Source organism: Bos indicus x Bos taurus, chromosome 4 (genome assembly GCF_003369695.1).
Source record: "Bos indicus x Bos taurus breed Angus x Brahman F1 hybrid chromosome 4, Bos_hybrid_MaternalHap_v2.0, whole genome shotgun sequence".
NCBI classification, from domain to species: domain Eukaryota; kingdom Metazoa; phylum Chordata; class Mammalia; order Artiodactyla; family Bovidae; genus Bos; species Bos indicus x Bos taurus.
Window position 1 is genome coordinate 33552153 of NC_040079.1, and position 19724 is coordinate 33571876.

Below are 19724 nucleotides of genomic sequence, written 5' to 3' on the forward strand. Positions count from 1 at the left end.
GTAAAGATTTCCCTCTGCTGGCAATGCCCAGGGACTTGTGAGCCAAGATCCACCAATGCCTGATGTTTCAAAGATTTATGCTTGCTCTCATGAAGCCTTGCCATGTCTCATGAAGCTTGCCATTTGTCAGACAGTCTATTCAGCTGTCATCAATGACGCTGACACCGTGATCTCAAGACACTATCGAGCTTTCATTAAAGCCAACCTATTAAGCTACTACATTCTTAATACAATTTTTTAAGGTAAAGCTTATGAGAGCTTAGCCTTAATCTAAGGATGGGTTGAAAATAGACAACATATTATGTAAAGAACTACCCCTTTCCTACTATACTCACCTCATTGTGTCCTAGCCAAACGTACCTCATCTCTTTCTTTTCTGGGTTGAGGATTTTCCTAGGAACTTTTCCATTCCTTTATGCAAAAAATAGCTGGAGCGAGAACATCTTAGCTTTTAATGAAGATTCTGCAGTCTTTCTTCCTGACCTTCTGCTTATGTTTACAACTGCCTACTGGATATTTCTATTAGATATCCCATCTCTTTCTTGAATTCAAACACTCTGAATTGAATTCATCATTTCCCCTGAACTCCTATCTGGGTTTCCAGGCTCAATAAATAGGATTACCTTTCATGCAGTTACCTGTATCAGAAACCTGGGCATTGGGACTTCCCTAGTGTTCTAGTGGTTAAGAATCCACCTTGCAATGCAGGCGGATTCTCAACAGTCCCTGTTGAAACTGCCACACTCTCTCTCATCTTCAGGCCTTTCCAAATACTGCTTCCTGCATGAAATGACATTATTAAATATTTGTTGAATGAAAGATGTAATGAGTAATATTTTCCCAGGGCAGAGTACATTAAAGACCCATCAACAGGCAGATTCCTTGATTCTATTTATCTTTATCTGAACAATTTTACTACATTTTAAAATGTTTGCCATTTTACAAAATAAAAGTGATTGTGTCTGACTCTTTGAGACCCCATGGACTGAATAGCCTACCAGGATCCTCTGTGCAGAGCTCTCTAGGCAAGAATACTGGAGTGGGTTGACATTTCTTTCTCCAGGGGATCTTCCCGACTCAGGAATTGAACCCGTGTCTCCTGCATTGACGGAGAAGGCAATGGCACTCCACTCCAGTACTCTTGCCTGGCAAATCCCACGGATGGAGGAGCCTTGTAGGCTGCAGTCCATGGGGTCGCTAGGAGTCGGACACCACTGAGCGACTTCACTTTCACTTTTCACTTTCATGCATTGGAGAAGGAAATGGCAACCCACTCCACTGTTCTTGCCTGGAGAATCCCAGGGACGGGGAAGCCTGGTAGGCTGCAGTCCATGGGGTCGCACAGAGTCGGACACAACTGAAGCAACTTAGCAGCAGCAGCAGCTCCTGCATTGAAGGCAGATTTTTTTACCTTTATAGGGAAGCTCTACAAACTGAAGGTAGTACTTAAATTGGCATTTCAATAGCTACCTTGCAGATTTGTTTTGAGATTCTAGCAGGACTGTTCAACAAATTCTATTGCATGGGTTCCAGTATGGTCCTCCTCTATCTAAGAGTATCACCCTCTTTGATTTGGGTGACATCATGAAGATATAGCTAGTGCCTACGGCAGGATGACAAGTGTAGTACAGTGAGGGAATCACTGGACATCTTCCAGCTGGCCAAATCCCTCAGATCAAGCCTGGCATAAATGGAGTGACAGATGTCACTGTCAGATTGCTCTAACATCCTTCATATGACCTACCGCTAGATGCTCCAGTTTTGTTTCAAAAAGCTTAAGTGAGCTTTGCAAGTTTGGATAGTGAAAAAAGAGTAAATAATTTTATGGCTTGGTAAGGCCAAAGGCATGCAATCTATTTAGAATCAGAGCTAGCAACCTCATCATTCATGAGAGCATCTGGCTGCCATCTACAGGATGCTGGGCATGTGCCAACTTTGATAATTACATTCAGTTTACCCACCTTTCCTCATTGCTTCAGTTGGATGACACACTTTCAGTTCTGTTCAGAAGGCACTGCACATGATTGCTAGTATATTCTACAAGGCAACTATCTCACGTTAGAAGCTGTAGCACTTTATGGGAAAATGAAGTGAAATAATTGCACAGTAAGTTCAGAAATGTGGCTTAAAGTGGGAAATTATGAGGTATAAAATTTTAATTGTATTACTCAGGGAAATTTAAATATGTTAGCTGGCATTGACTCTCTAGTTTATTAAAGAAGAAAATATTTGTTCTTACCTGATCTGACATTTCAATTTGGTTTTATTGTAATTAGATAATAAGATCACTATAATACTAGACACAATAGGCACACACACACTGAAGAGGTTTTGTTTAGTGTAAGTTGGACCTTCTTTTTTTCTAATTTAAATTTTATTTTTGTGGCTGCTTTGCAAAACATGTGGGATCTTAGTTCCCTGACCAGGGATCAAACCCATACACCCTACATTGGAAACATGGAGTCTTAACCACTGGACCACCAGGGAAGTCCTGAGTTGGATTTCATAAAGTTTAAAATGTGAGTTAAACAGCAGACAAGTATTAATTTATCCTGAAAATTTTTGAAAGTGAAAAAATATTTTATAGTCATTGCTATTTCAAAAGAATCTACTATTCAAGGAAGGGGGAACTTAGGAAAGTAAGTTGAAAATTAACAATAGCCAACACTTACATACACTTCACCACGTGCAGGGAAATATCCTATGTGATTTGCCTATATTCACCAATTCAGTCTTCATATGAACTCAGTGAGGTGGGTACTTATAATATTTCTATTTTACAAATGAAGGAATTGAAGCACAAGTAAATAAGTTTTCCAAGGTTGCAGATCTAGTGAATGGGAGAGCCAGGATTCAAACCCAGAGAGTCTGGCTCTCAAATTCATACTTTTAACCACCATGCCCAACTGCCTGCTGCTGAAAACATCATACGAAGCAGCTCAGTTGAACACTCATTTGAAGCCTAACATTGGAAAAGACTCCAGTGCCAGGAAAGATTGAAGGCGGGAGGAGAAGGGGACGACAGAGGATGAGATGGTTGGATGGTATCACCGACTCAATGGACATGAATATGAGAAAGCTCTGGGAGTTGGTGATGGACAGGGAAGCCTGGCAAGCTGCAGTTCATTGAGTCGGAAAGAGTTGGATATGACTGAGTGACTGAACTAAACTGAACTGATAAGCAAAGTAATGTGCTAAATGCTAGGAAAACTGGATCAAGTCTGATGCCACTCTCTAAGGGCTGTATAGGCTACTGGAAACACAAGAAGTGTACATGATGTCCTCTAATGAGGACAAAAGGGGAGTAAAATTAACATGCAAAAGGAGTACCAAGAGCAAATTTAGATGGGATGTGGAGGATTGGCCATCAGACAAGTTGCAGCAGGCAGTAGACTTTGGGGCTAAGTTTACTGGAATGAGATTCCAGACATGCAATATGAAGTAATCAGAGTCATTAAGCATAAGAGGGATTTGAAGGGTTGGAAATGAAATTAGAGAGATATGATGGTGCTGCTGCTGCTAAGTCGCTTCAGTCATGTCTGACTCTGTGCGACCCCATAGATGGCAGCCCACCAGGCTCCCTTGTCCCTGGGATTCTCCAGGCAAGAACACTGGAGTGGGTTGCCGTTTCCTTCTCCAATGCATGAAAGTGAAAAGTGAAAGTGAAGTCGCTCAGTGGTGTCCGATTCTTAGTGACCCCATGAACTGCAGCCCACCAGGCTCCTCTGTCCATGGGATTTTCCAGGCAAGAGTACTGGAGTGGGGTGCCATTGCCTTCTCCGATGATGGTGCTAGATTATCAAAAAATGACAGGTGTGTATTTTACACAGAAAACACATGTGTATACCCAGCATAACATCTCGTTGTGTGTATTATATATCCACATAGTATTCACTGAAGATAAATATTTGTGTCTGTGTTATTTAGAAGGATGTTGTGCTTAACATAGGTAGGTTTTCATTCACAATAGCATAGTAAAAAAGTTGAAATCCTTGATCAAATGTGCAATATCTCTGTGACTTCAGTTTCCTGACCTAGATTATGGAAATAATAATACCTATCTCTTTAGGATCCCTGCAAGGTTTAATAAAATAATTCATATAAATGTGGCATCCCTTATAGAGATCCTAAAGAGACAGATACTATTATACCATGTTCTAAATCAGGATATTGAAGTCACAAAGCTACAGTATGCCTGTAATCCAAGCAGTGCAAAGGGTGAATTGTGCTTGCTTCCCTAGATGCTGAGAACACTCCTGACAGACAACCTTCAACTGTCTGTTCCTTCAGGGTCGCCGCAACTATAGAGAGCCCTATTTCCTAAGGTCCTACCTCTTCCCAGTGTAGCTCCTAGCCAATGACTGTTTGTTGCAAGTACACAGACATCTTTCCATCTTGGCCTAACCAGGTATATCCTTTAGCTCCAAAGACTGCTGTTGTGTAAGCTGAGGTATACTTTGGGTTACATCATAGCTTGACTTCTGCCTTTGCAAATCCAGGATACCTGGGGGGGAGGGTGTAGTGTGGTAAATTAGGAAATTGGGATTGACATATATACACTGTTGATATATGTATTAATATAAAATAATATAACACACAGAAGTCGCTCAGTCATGTCCAACTCTTTGCAACCCCATGGATTGTAGCCCACCAGGCTCCTCGGTCCATGGGATTTTCCAGGCATGAATACTGGAGTGGGTTGCCGTTTCCTTCTCCAAAATAATATAAAATGGATAACTAATGAGAATTTACTGTATAGCTCAGGAAACCCTACTAAGTGCTCTGTGGTGACCTAAATGGGAAGGAAATCCAAGAAAAGAGAAGATGTTATGTATATGTATATAGCTGATGCACTTTGCTATACAGTAGGAACTAACAACATTGTGAAGCAACTATACTCCAATAAAAATTAATTTTTAAAAATTCTGTGCATTAAAGTCTATCTTAGAGGAAACCTAACTTGAGACATCACTTGGTAGTGGTGCATGTGGTGGCAATGGTGGGCGCTGTGACTTCCCAGTGCTTGCAGGGTTGTATTTCTTGTGCAGAAATTGTATAGGTGGGCAGCAGCCTCTGCCACAGTTTCATATGATAGTCTGTGGACCTGCACTATTGGTGGGAAGTTTGTCATTAAGCCAATTCTCTGGCATAGTATTGGCCTTTCTGCCTAGATGCTTAACAATGTATTTTTCTCTAGCTCTTTCAACAATTCTATGGGATATCCAATATCCTTTCAATAAACTGCTGTTTAATCAGCCTCAATCAACTTCTGTTATATAGTCAGTTCAGTCTCTCAGTGGTGTCTGACTCTTTGCAACCCTGTGGTCTGCAGCACGCCAGGCTTCCCTCTCCATCACCCATTTACTGGAGCTTGCTCAAACTCATGTCCATCGCGTTGGTGATACCATCCAACCATCTCATCTTCTGTCGTCCCCTTCTCCTCCTGCCTTCAATCTTTTCCCAGCATCAGGGTCTTTTCCAATGAGTCAGTTCTTCCCATCAAGTGGCCAAAGTATTGGAGTTTCAGCTTCAGCATCAGTCTTTCCAATGAATATTTAGGTCTGATTTCCTTTAGGATTGACTGGTTTGATCTCCTTGCAGTCCAAGGAACTCTCAGGAGTCTTCTCCAACACCACAGTTTAAAAGCATCAGTTCTTCGGCGCTCAGTCTTCTTTATGGTCCAACTCACATCCGTACATGACTATTGGAAAAACCATAGCTTTGAGTATATGGAACTTTGTTGGCAAAGTAATGTCTCTGCTTTTTAATATGCTTCCTAGGTTTATTATAGCTTTTCTTCCAAGGAGCAAGTGTCTTTTAATTTCATGGTTGCAGTCAGCATCTGCAGTGATTTTGGAGCCCAAGAGAATAAGTCTTTCACTGTTTCCATTGTTTCCCCATCTATTTGCCATTAAGTGATGGGATTGGAGGCCATGATCTTAGTTTTCTGAATGTTGAATTTTAAGCCAACTTTTTCACTCTCCTCTCTCATTTTCATCAAGAGGCTCTTTAGTTCCTCTTTGCTTTCTGCCATAAGAGGGGTGTCATGTGCATATTTAAGGTTATTGATATTTCTCCCGGCAATCTTGATTCCAGCTTGTGCTTCTTCCAGCCCAGCATTTTTCATGATGTACTCTGCATATAATTTTAAAAAGCAGGACGACAATATACGGCCTTGACATATTCCTTTCCTGATTTGGAACCAGTCTGTTGTTCCATGACCAGTTCTAACTGTTGCTTGACTTGGATACAGATTTCTCAGGAGGCAGGTAAGGTGGTCTGGTATTCCCATCTCTTAAAGAATTTTCCACAATTTGTTGTGATCCCCACAGTCAAAAGTTTGGGGACAGTCAATAAAGCAGAAGTAGATGTTTTTCTGGAACTCTCTTGCTTTTTCTGTGATCCAAAGGATGTTGGCAATTTAATCTCTGGTTCCTCTACCTTTTGTAAATCCAGCTTCAACATCCGGAAGTTCTTGGTTCATGTACAGTTGAAGCCTGGCTTGGAGAATTTTGAGCATTACTAGTGTGTGAGATGAGTTCAATTGTGTGGTAGTTTGAACATTCTTTGCCATTGCCCTTTTTTGGGATTGGAATAAAAACTGACCTTTTCCAGTCCTGTGGCCACTGCTGAGTTTTCCAAATTTACCAATACCTGATTGATATATTCCCCAGGATAGAGCAATGATATGAGTATTATGGATATAAATTAAATAAGCTCCATGGAGGAAGTATTTTGGGCAACATTAGCAATAGTGAAGGGAGAGCAGCATGTTGGAGAGACATGTTGGGAAACAAAGATAAACCAGTTCAGTCATGCATATGGAAAGCAGGTTGATATAACAGAAAGGAAAGGGAAGGACAAAATGAGAATGATGAGACAGGGATTCCAACCTAATGGAATTTTATTTATATTTTGAAAAAGATGAAATAAAAATCAAATCTCTGTATACACAAGAAGTTTTAATTTCATTAAATGGACACAGTTTTTTAAAAATACACATTTCAGGTAACAAATGTCTAGTTCTATTCCATGCCTATCAGGGAAATAGTTGTGGATTTGAAGAAGATCTACAGTTTTCTAATGAAAAAAGCTGGCCTTGAAAGCTAGATGTGAATAGATTGTGTCTTCGCTTTTATTCATCAACACGCCATAATAGTGAGAAAAAAAAAGAGTGTCTCATATGCAACAAAGTTTTGAATTTAGATACACATTGGCTAACAGTTATGACTTTAATTTCATTAGAATATGACCAAAGTACAAAGACAGCAAGCCTGGCAAACTTAAAAGGAAATCATATATTTATTTAAACCACATTATGTTATTTCTGTTTAACAGCCCAGGTAGTCTGGCAAGGAGCTGAGTTTAGTGCTGGTGGGCCAGAGGTCTCTAGTTCTGTTTTTTAAAAGCAGCTAGAGTCTTCTGGGGAGAAGGCAATGGCACCTGACTCCAGTACTGTTGCCTGGAAAATCCCATGGATGGAGGAGCCTGGTAGGCTACAGTCCATGGGGTTGCACAGAGTCGGACATGACTGAAGCGACTTAGCAGCAGCAGCAGCAGCATGTTATTTCTGTACTTTTTTAAAATTTTATTTTACTGTGTGTTATATTTAAATGGCCCCCACAGACATAGCCATTTTGGGAAGGGGGATTTTTCTATTTGTTGTCTTGAAATGTTTTCTTTTCCTGGTTTGTAGACCAGTATTTGATGGCGTTCAATAGCAATAAAATAGCAGTGTTTAGAAAAACCGATATGAGATGATTTCCTAGGAAATGGCTACGTAGTTTGATAAGTCTGGAACTTTGCCCTGAATGTCAACAGTATTCAGGTTGTGTCAGAGATACCGGGAGAAAATGTGTTGCTGATACCACAGGATGACTTGGCTTCCATTTCTCTGCAACTCTGACCTGGAGACCGGTAACAGAGGTGCCCCACCTGTTTTTTTTCTACATAAATGAAATAGAGAAACAGAAGTCGATTTCTAAAAGAGACAAGAATTGGAACTTGTGGAGTGTCATATAACAAATTCAAAAGTGTTCTACCCAGAGAAGAGCCAATGGGTAGTATTGACTACAGAGCGCAAAAGCAACATGTTTCTCTTGGCAGTGGCCAGAAACAGCCAGGTCCCCAAGGAGTCTTTCTGGCCCTGGGTCCCTTAAGATGGAAAGACCCAAACTCTTGGGAAGAAAGTAATACAGAAAGGAAATGAAAATTAGATTTACATTTGTGCCCTTCATGCAGATATAGCATAAACCATAAAAGAGAAAGGAACTATTATTATCAAAAGCCATATTGTGAAACTGGAAGTAGGCTCTTTTTTTGCTCATTTTGTATTGCTTTCCACAGTTCTGAAAAACCATAAAACTCAGAAAGACTGTCAAGTTCCAATGCTCTAATTTTGTTATTATTTGGGATAGATAAGTGAGATAAAGACTTACAAGAGAAATGTAGCTACATAAACTAGACATTCTTTCCTCTTCTCTTATAAGTAAAGTTTCCATTCTTAGTGAAGTTAGGAGACAAACTGCAAAACATTCTTCAGAGTATCTTTCAATGAAATGTAGAAGCCTATCAGAAGATTGTGGAGGGAAGCTGGGGAGAGAAAACTAAGACTACTGTAATTCTACTCTCCTGCAGCTAAGTTCAGTTTAGTTCAGTCACTCAGTCGTGTCCGACTCTTTGCGGCCCCATGAATCGCAGCATGCCAGGCCTCCCTGTCCATCACCATCTACCTTCCGAGGTTCACTCAAACTCATGTCCATCAAGTCGGTGATGCCATCCAGCCATCTCATCCTCTGTCATGCCCTTCTCCTCCTGCCCCCAATCCCTCCCAGCATCAGAGTCTTTTCCAATGAGTCAACTCTTCTCATGAGGTGGTCAAAGTACTGGAGTTTCAGCTTTAGCATCATTCCTCCCAAAGAAAGCCCAGGGCTTATCTCCTTTAGAATGCACTGGTTGGATCTCCTTGCAGTCCAAGAGACTGTCAAGAGTCTTCTCCAACACCACAGTTCAAAAGCATCAATTCTTCGGTGCTCAGCTTTCTTCACAGTCCAACTCTTGCGTCCATACATGACCACAGGAAAAACCATAGCCTTGACTAGATGGACCTTTGTTGGCAAAGTAAGGTCTCTGCTTTTCAATATGCTATCTAGGTTGGTCATAACTTTTCTTCCAAGGAGTAGGCGTCTTTTAATTTCATGGCTGCAGTCACCATCTGCAGTGATTATGGAGCGCAAAAAGATAAAGTCTGACACCATTTCCACTGTTTCCCATCTGTTTGCCATGAAGTGATGGGACCAGCTGCCATGATCTTAGTTTCTGAATGTTAAGTTTTAAGCTAACTTTTCCACTCTCCTCTTTCACTTTCATCAAGAGGCTTTTTAGTTCCTCTTCACTTTCTGCCATAAGGGTGGTGTCATCTGCATATCTGAGGTTATTGATATTTCTCCCAGCAATCTTGATTCCAGCTTGTGCTTCTTCCAGCCCAGCGTTTCTCATGATGTACTCTGCATAGAAGTTAAATAAGCAGGGTGACAACATACAGCCTTGACATATTCCTTTTCCTATTTGGAACCAGTCTGTTGTTCCATGTCTAGTTCTAACTGTTGCTTCCTGACCTGTGTACAGGTTTCTCAAGAGGCAGATCAGGTGGTCTGGGATCCCCATCTCTTTCAGAATTTTCCACAGTTTATTGTGATCCACACAGTCAAAGGCTTTGGCATAGTCAATAAAGCAGAAATAGATGTTTTTCTGGAACTCTCTTGCTTATTTGATGATCCAGCGGATGTTGGCAATTTGGTCTCTGGTTCCTCTGCCTTTTCTAAAAGCAGCTTGAACATCTGGAAGTTCAAGATTCATGTATTGCTGAAGCCTGGCTTGGAGAATTTTGAGCATTGAGCATTACTTTACTAGCATGTGAGATGAGTGCAATTGTGTGGTAGTTTGAGCATTCTTTGGCATTGCCTTTCTTTGGGATTGGGATGAAAACTGACCTTTTCCAGTCCTGTGGCCACTGCTGAGTTTTCCAAATTTGCTGGCATATTGAGTGCATCACTTTCACAGCATCATCTTTCAGGATTTGAAATAGCTCAACTGGAATTCCATCACCTCCACTAGCTTTGTTTGTAGTGATGCTTTCTAAGGCCCACTTGACTTCACATTCCAGGATGTCTGGCTCTAGGTCAGTGATCACACCATCATGATTATCTGGGTCATGAAGATCTTTTTTGTACAATTCTTCTGTGTATTCTTGCCACCTCTTCTTAATATCTTCTGCTTCTGTTAGGTCCATACCATTTCTGTCCTTTTTCGAGCCCATCTTTGCATGAAATGTTCCCTTTGTATCTCTAATTTTCTTGAAGAGACCTCTAGTCTTTCCCATTCTGTTGTTTTCCTCTATTTCTTTGCATTGATCGCTGAGGAAGGCTTTCTTATCTCTTCTTCCTAGTGTTTGGAACTCTGCATTCAGATGCTTATATCTTTCCTTTTCTCCTTTGCTTTTTACTTCTCTTCTTTTCACAGCTGTTTGTAAGGCCTCCCCAGATAGCCATTTTGCTTTTTTGCATTTCTTTTCCATGTGGATGATCTTGATCCCTGTCTCCTGTACAGTGTCACGAACCTCAGTCCATAGTTCATCAGGCACTCTATGTATCAGAACTAGTCCCTTAAATCTATTTCTCATTTCCACTGTATAATCATAAGGGATTTGATTTAGGTTATACCTGAATGGTCTAGTGGTTTTTTCTACTTTCTTCAATTTAAGTCTGAATTTGGCAATAAGGAACTCATGATCTGAGCCACAGTCAGCTCCCGGTCTTTTTTTTTTGCTGACTGTATAGAGCTTCTCCATCTTTGGCTGCAAAGAATATAGTCAGTCTGATTTTGATGTTGACCATCTGGTGATGTCCATGTGTAGAGTCTTCTCTTGTGTTGTTGGAAGAGGGTGTTTGCTATGACCAGTGCGTTCTCTCGGCAAAATTCTACTAGCCTTTGCCCTGCTTCATTCCATATTCCAAAGCCAAATTTGCCTGTTACTCCAGGTGTTTCTTGACTTCCTACTTTTGCATTCCAGTCCCCTATCATGAAAAGGACATCTTTTTTGGGTGTTAGTTCTAAAACGTCTTGTAGATCTTCATAGAACCATTCAACTTCAGCTTCTTCAGTGTTACTGGTTGGGGCATAGACTTGGATTACCGTGATATTGAATGGTTTGCCTTGGAAACAAACAGAGATCATTCTGTCACTTTTGAGATTGCATCCAAGTACTGCATTTCGGACTCTTTTGTTGACCATGAAGGCTACTCCATTTCTTCTAAGGGATTCCTGCCCACAGTAGTAGATATTATGGTCATCTGATTTAAATTCACCCATTCCAGTCCATTTTAGTTTGCTGATTCCTAGAATGTCAATGTTCACTCTTGCCATCTCCTGTTTGACCACTTCCAATTTGCCTTGATTCATGGACCTGACATTCCAGGTTCCTATGCAATATTGTTCTTTACAGCATTGGACCTTGCTTCTATCACCAGTCACATCCACAGCTGGGTATTGTTTTTGCTTTGGCTCCATCCCTTCATTCTTTCTGGAGTTATTTCTCCATTGATCTCCAGTAGCATATTGGGCACCTACTGACCTGGGAGTTCCTCTTTCAGTATCCTATCATTTTGCCTTTTCATACTGTTCATGCGGTTCTCAAGGCAAGAACACTGAAGTGGTTTGCCATTCCCTTCTCCAGTGGACCACATTCTGTCAGACCTCTCCACCATGACCTGCCTGTCTTGGGTGGCCCCACAGGGCATGGCTTGGTTTCATTGAGTTAGACAAGGCTGTGGTCCTAGTGTGATTAGATTGACTAGTTTTTCTGTGAGTATGGTTTCAGTGTGTCTGCCCTCTGATTCCCTCTTGCAACACCTACCATCTCACTTGGGTTTCTCTTTCCTTGGACGTGGGGTATCTCTTCACGGCTGCTCCAGCAAAGCGCAGCCGCTGCTCCTTACCTTGGAGGAGGGGTATCTCCTCACTGCTGCCCCTCTAAACAACATATATATGTGTATATTTACAGCACCTCTCCTCATCGCCGCCCCTCCTGACCTTGAATAATTTGCAAGGAACTGGTGCAACTCATTTAAAAGCAGGTATGAAAAGTAATTGGGACTTCCCAGGTGATGCTAGTGGTAAAGAACTCTCCTGCTAATGCAGGAGACATAAGAGACACGGGTTCGATCCCTGGGTCAAGAAAATCCCCTGGAGGAGAGCATGACATCCCACTCCAGTATTCTTGCCTAGAGAATCCCATGGACAGAGGAGCCTGGCAGGCCATGGTCCACAGGGTCGCAAAGACATGAGTGAAGCAACTTAGCTTGCATGGTCCACAGAGTCGCAAAGACATGACTGAAGCAACTTAGCTTGCATGCACATGAAAAGTATTTAGCAGAGTATCCATACAAAGACACTAAAAAGAAATTAGAGGATAATACCAGAAAATTTAAAAATAGATGGATACTCCAGAAAAAAAAATGTTGACATTGAGCAAATGAAAAGTTTGAACAAAGATCTTGCCCTGAATTAAAACAAAACAAGCAAACAAGGACAAAATTCAATGAAGCAATTGCTTCTATGATAGAAGACCACGAAACAAAAATGCAAAACTCTGGGGAAAGATGGTAAAAGATCAGGAAGAGGCGAAATTGTGCTCAAGAAGGAAAATATATAAAATTAACAAAGTTATACATATATATTATTTTCAGATTCTTTTCCATTATAGATTATTATAAGATATCGACTATAATTCCCTGTGATATACACAGGTCTTTGTTGTTTATCTATTTTATATATAGTAGTATATACAATCCTGAGATTACCATAATAAGTGAAGTAAGTCAGAGAGAGAAAGACAAATGTCATGTGATTTCACTTGTGTGTGGAATCTAAAAAGATGATACAAATGATTTTAGTTATAAAACAGGAATAAATTCACAGTCATAAAAAATAAACTTAAGGTTACCAAAGGGAAAAGTAAGGCAGGGAGAGATAAATTAGAAGTTTGGGATTAACAGGTCGCAAAGAGTCAGACATGATTTAGTGACTAAACAACATATATATGTGTATATATACACCACATCTTCTTTATCCATTCATCTGTTAATGGACATTTAGGTTTCTTCCATGTCCTATGAACACTGGAGTGCATGTATCTTTTCAAATTAGAGTTTTTGGCATTTCTGGATAGATGCCAGGAGTGGGATTACTGGATCATATGGTAACTCGTATTTTTAATTTTTTAAGAAACCTGCAGATTGTTCTCCATAGTGGCTGTACCTATTTACGTTCCCACCAACAGTATATGAGGCTTCCCTTTTCTCCACGCCCTTTCCAGTATTTATTATTTAAACAATCTAATCTTTGTCTACACAGAACCAGTAAAGTAAATTATATTGTATCCATAAGGACTTGTGTATTGACATGATAAGTTCTTCAAGAAGCACTTAATGGAGACCAAACAGCTGTCCAAAACATTATAGTACACTATCATCATGTAGAAATGTGTATGTTTTCCTTATATTTAAAAAATGTGAAGAAGAGACTAGTAAGTAAAGTTACTTATAGGAAAGAAAAAACTAGTAGGAAGTAAGAAGTTTACTTATAGAAAAAGGTGGAAACAGTGCAGATGGTGGACAGGAAAGAGTAGATGACTTTTTACCGCTTACTTTTTTATTTTTCTTTGATATTTGTTCCACGTTTATTAAACAATGGAAGTGTATTAAATAAACAGTTTTAAAAACTGGGGTAAATATTTGCAGTCTGCCTCAATATTGCAAAACTGGATTTTTAATATGGAATCTAGTTTTGTTATACATTTATAAACTTCAGTGGCACAGCAAGCATGCCCTTACAGCTTCATGTTCATTCCTTGGCCCTCTGCAATTCAGGTTCCACTGAAATTGCTCTTTCAAAACTCACTAACAGCCTGGCCTCCTAATTGCCAACTCCAATAATCCCCCTCTCATTTGAATTTCCTGCAGTGGTCTATGCTGCTGTCCGCCCCCTTCATTACTGAAACACAGTTTCTTTGTTTGCATGTCACCAACCACTAAAGTCCTGGCTTTCTGCATCCCGTGAATGCCCAGGCTCTCCTTCACAGAATTCTCTCCCCTGTGGGTCTTGGGAACAGTGGGATAAGAAAGCTTTGTTAGTTATCTTTCCTGATTGAATGCCCTACCACTCCTGACAATGGCGAGAGCCTATAATGCCAATTGTGTCAAGATTTTAATAATCACTGGAAAAAAGACCCTCATTGGAAAAGACTCTGATGCTGGGAAAGATTGAAGGCAGGAGGAGAAGGAGATGACAGAGGATGAGATGGTTGGATGGCATCACCAACTTGATGGATATGAGTTTGTGCAAACTCCGGGAGTTGGTGATGGACAGGGAAGCCTGGCATGCTGCAGTGCATGGGGTCGCAAAGAGTCAGACATGACTGAGTGACTGAATTGAACTGAACTTTAATAATCAAAAGACCTTTCCCCCAAACTAAAGATCATTATGATTGAAGAGGCAGAAAATACTTGGTAGTTCTATTATTTCATTTCCTTATAGTTACTGTTCTCTTTTTTCAAAATGGCACCTATAGTACTTGAAAAGAGTGGAACTGGTGCCGGGATACGAGATGTGGCAGGGATCTAGCCTCTGGACCAGACTACTGTCTTCAGATTCCAGCTTCATTCCTCACTAGTACATGACCTGGAGTGAGTTACTCCAACTGTGTGTGTGTCTCATTTGCTTCTCCCTGAAAGGGAGCTGTCATAAAAGCATCTTATTAATTGGGCCCTTGGGCAGTCTTTATGAAGGAATAGATATGAAATCACTTTGAACTGTTGCTGGCATCCAAGTTCTTGCAACTATTGCTGACAATGTTCCAAGCAGAAGATCCTAGAACAGGGAATCTAGAGTCAGAAATCTGAATTCCAGTCACATTTCTGCTACTAATTGGATTTATTTTCTGAATAACTTTTTATTTACTGCCTATAAAATGGGAGGTGGAAATATGGTCTCTGAAATTCCTTGTGGTCCTAACAACACCTAACTGCTTTGAGAAACAATGTATTAAGCATGTTTACTTCAAAGTCTGATAGCTGAAGCACTGCTTGGTGTATAAACTGGAAGCTATTTTAAGGTCAGAATTAATAGCATCACAGAATGAGCAACAAACTAACTTATTCTATGAATTTGTGGTGTTTTACTTATTTTTGTCCACTTCTGTTAGGAAGGAAAAGAATCCTATTCTTCAGAGATAAAGTGGCTCTTGTATGTATGTAATAAACACAGTCTGTTAGAAATATCTAATATTTGAGAATAAAATAAATATTGTGTAGCTTAGAAATAGGCTGCTCAACAGAATACCTATGTTAGAAATAAGGTATTTATTTTGACATTACAAATGTAACTTGACAGTTAGATTTTATCTCAACATTATTTTTGAAAACAAGTTATCCCTTAAATTCTACATTCTTCCAGGTTCCTTGGTTAAAACTTTAAGCCTCTATATTTAACAATTTATTATCACTTACTCTTTATATCCAGTATAGCCCTGAGCCCTGGCTTCTCTTTTGCTTCACACTCCATTGCCACTGGGTCCAAATCCTTTTCACATCTTGGTATGGGAGCAACAGACTGGCCATCTCAGCCTTCCTATTTTCAAACTATCACACAGGCCACTGCCAAGCACCTTCTTCTTTAAAGCACTAAGTGCTAATACTCCTATTTCCAGAAACCACACTGGTTCGCTGCCACCGTGTATTAAGTTTAAACATCTCCGTCAGACTCACAAAACTCTCCTTTAACTGCTCCAGCTAACTTCCTTTCTCATTGCTTTCTTCACCTTTGCCTCCTCCCAGCATAGATTTCAGTTTCCTCACAGTCTCTGCACACAACACTCTTATTCCTGATTTTACGCAGAAATTTGGTTCCTCTTCCTGAAAGTGTGTGTTCAGTCACTCAGTCATATCTGACTCTTTGTGACCCCATGGACATTAGTCCACCAGGCTTCTCTGTCCATGGGATTTTCCAGGCAAGAATACTAGAGTGGGCTGTCATTTCCTCCTCCAGGGGATCTTCCCCACCTAGGGATCGAACTGAGTCTCTTGCATTTCCTGTATTGGCAGGCGGATTCTTTACCAGTGTGCCACCTGGAAATCCTCTTCCTGAATAACTTTTTCTTATCTTCTCTACTCACCCTATCCAACAGTCCATCCATCCTCTCCACCCTTGATGACATGTCAACTCAGAGTTTTGAATGAAGCTTCATATATTTACTAATAGTGCTCAATACACTAGGGCTTCCCTGGTGGCTCAGATGGTGAAGAATCTGCCTGCAATGCAGGAGACCTGGGTTTGATCCCTGGGTTGGGAAGATCCTCTGGAAGAGGAAATGGCAACCCTCTCCAATATTCTTGTCTGGAGAATCCCATGGACAGAGGACCAGCAGGCAACAGTCCATGGGGTTGCAAAAGAATCGATCATGATTGAACAACTAACACTTTCTTTCACTTTCTATGCACTTAGTATCAGCAATACAAAATTTTATTACTCTTCAATTATTTCAGGTTCAGGAATTGTAATAAATGAGCACCATAATATAATGGAAAATCCACTGACTTGAATTTAAGAAATCAGTTCTGCTTTTGACCAGCTGTATTTCCTTTGGCAAGTCAGTCTCAGGGTCTCACAAAATTGTTATAAATATTAAAAGTGTAAGATGGAAACCTATTTTGTAAGCCCTAAATGCAATGCCAATATTACTGTTGTTAATGTATTATTTCTGTGAAGAACAACACATCTTTGGCAGTGTTAGATAAATAAGAGTCCTGTTAGAAGTGTTTAACAAATATATCAAGTTAAAGAAACCACGAAGCAAAGTTTGTATTAAAAAAGGAAAATTTGAATTAAATGTGAAGCCATAGGGGCTAAACTTGTTCAGTCCTAAATATGGAATTCGATGGCAACTCTCAGGAGAAGGAATTCTCATATAAAAAAGGATGAAACATTGTTTATTCAAGTGCTTCCCAAGGAAATACTAGTAGCAGCTGACTGCACCCATGGCAAGTTACAAGTAACTTCCCCTAATTGCACTGTATTGTCACTGATGAAAGATCTATTTCTATGAATGGGGAAAACCTAATTAGGCCCTCCTTGCAGAGTGAATCCCAATTCTATGTACATATTTTCCCCTGGGACCATTCTGCGTGATATCTACAGGCATCTATTGAAAGCAGTGGAGACTTGGCTGACTGGGGAAGTTTAATGGGAAATGCTTAAAACAGAAAATGCTAATGAATTGAGAACACATATTATATTCCAACAAAGATGAAAATTATATGAGAATAATTAACATTGCAAATCACAGCTTGGTTGCTAAACTATTACACAAAAATTCAAGAATATAGGATGAAAGTGGAAATATAAGGTACTTTCAAAAACAATTTGTTGAAGTGCTTTTCATACGGAATGAATAAATTCTAAGGATTCATGAATATTTTCTTCTAAATTTTCCACATCACTGAAATGGGAGGGAAGGGACAGGGCACAACCTTTGAAAGAATGACATAGACATAGGACATGACAAAAACTTAGGATCAACTAGGTCCAAGATGGTGGAAGATTTGACTTCCAGTGGAACTTGATCTTCATTATATGCTCATTATATTAATAATACATTAGCATGTTAAGGAAACATTCACCAGCACCATGACAGTTCCATGAACAACCATCAAAGATCAAAAAGTGAGCTGGTGGCCCAATTCTTGGAAATCTCTGCCCCTCCCCCCAAGTAATTAGAATAATCCTCCCATTCATCAACCTATGAAATTACCCAGTCCATAAAAGCTAATTACCCCCTATTTTGAGGCCTTGTGTCTTCTAAGACAGCCCACACATTGTCTGTGGAGTGTGTTTCTCTTTAAATAAATCCCCTTCTTACCTATCACTTTGTCTCTCACTGAATTCTTTCTGTGAGGCGACACCAGGAACCTGAGCTTCATTAAGTCCTGATACCAGGTGTGTGATCTCAGCTGAAAGACGATAAGACGATAGGTTCAAGTCCTAGTCTGTGTTACACAATTGAAACACTAAATCATGTATTTCTGCTCAACCTGAAAGTTAGAACTGAAGAGTAGTAACCAAAGTGGACTTGAGGTATATCTATAGAAAGCTAAGATTTGGGGTAAGTATAACAGAGACCCCTAATTGTCCATCATTAGCTGTGCTTCCCATAGTCTAAGGTTGTTGTGGGCAAACAGTTGCCCAGACAATAATTACATTTCCAATCTCCCCTTGCATCTAAATAGGACTACATGACCAGTTCTTCCCAAATGGAATGGGAACAGAATAGATCAATTTCTGGCCAAGATGATGATGCAGACGTGCGTATTCTCTTCTCCCACCTGCTTAGAGACTCTGAGGGAAGGGTACAGCTGCTGGAAGGAAGAATTCATGTGCCTGAGTCACAGGATGAAGGAAAACCATCCACTTGCCAACTAGGAACACTGAAACTTGTTGTTTTTCAGTTGCTCAGCCCTGTCCAACTCTTTGTGACCCCATGGATTGCAGCACGCTAGGCTTCCCTGTCCTTCACCATCTCTTGGAGCTTACTCAAACTCATGTCCATTGGGTTGGTGATGCCATCCAACCATCTCATCCTCTGTTGTCCCCTTCTCCTGACTTCAGTCTTTCCCAGCATCAGGGTCTTTTCCAGTGAGTCAGCTCTTCCCATCAGGTGATCAAAGTATTGAAGTTTCAGCTTCAGCATCAGTCCTTCCAGTGAATATTCAGGACTGATTTCCTTTAGGACTGACTGGTTTGATCTCCTTTCTGTCCAAGGAACTCTCAAGAGTCTTCCTCAACACCACATTCTTTCAGTATGTAAGAATGATAATAGTCTTTATAGACTTTATTGTTTATAAAACATATTCTTATATTGTGACCTTCTCTAAGTGACTTTGGGAATTGTGTTTCTATCCCATTTTATTTTAACTCAGTCATGCCTTTTATTTTGACCAGTAGCCCTTTTCAAAATTACCCATTAACTCTGAGTACCACCAAGAAGATGTTTTCTCATCTTTCTTAGCAGCTTACAAATAACCTACCTCTTTTACCACTGTCTCTCAGTATGTCCTTGCATGTAACTTTTCAATTTTTTAGTTATAACATCTGTTTTGACAAACCCCACAGCAGTTGTTTGGAACCCTAGCATCCATCACTTATTGCACATATCAGCTGGACAAGGTATAGGAAGTCTTACTTTGAAGAATTAAGCTGGTTGTGGTATAGGGCACAGTTGGTCATGATAGCATTTGGCTTCCAAGTTAGCTTTAACTTTGGCTGAGCAAGAATGAAATTACTGTGGCGATGTAGTATGCAACGGGAGGACATAATTTGGTCGGAAACTATACTACTTAAAATGTCAAACATTTCAGAACAGTTTTTAAAGTGTTGCTTGGAAGTTTCACTAGAGGAAAAAAATCTAGATTTAAGACAAATGCAGAAAACAGGCTATAAAATATTTAGAGCCAGTGATTACCTAAGAATTGATTCAAGGCAAATTAAGAAAAGGTGCTTGAAGCGGGGGAACAATAAATGATGTGTTTGCTTGGGAAGTGAGGGTAACATTTACACCTTAATACGTGTAAGACTGGATAACCATGGGTTGAACAAAAGCATGTAATTTTTCT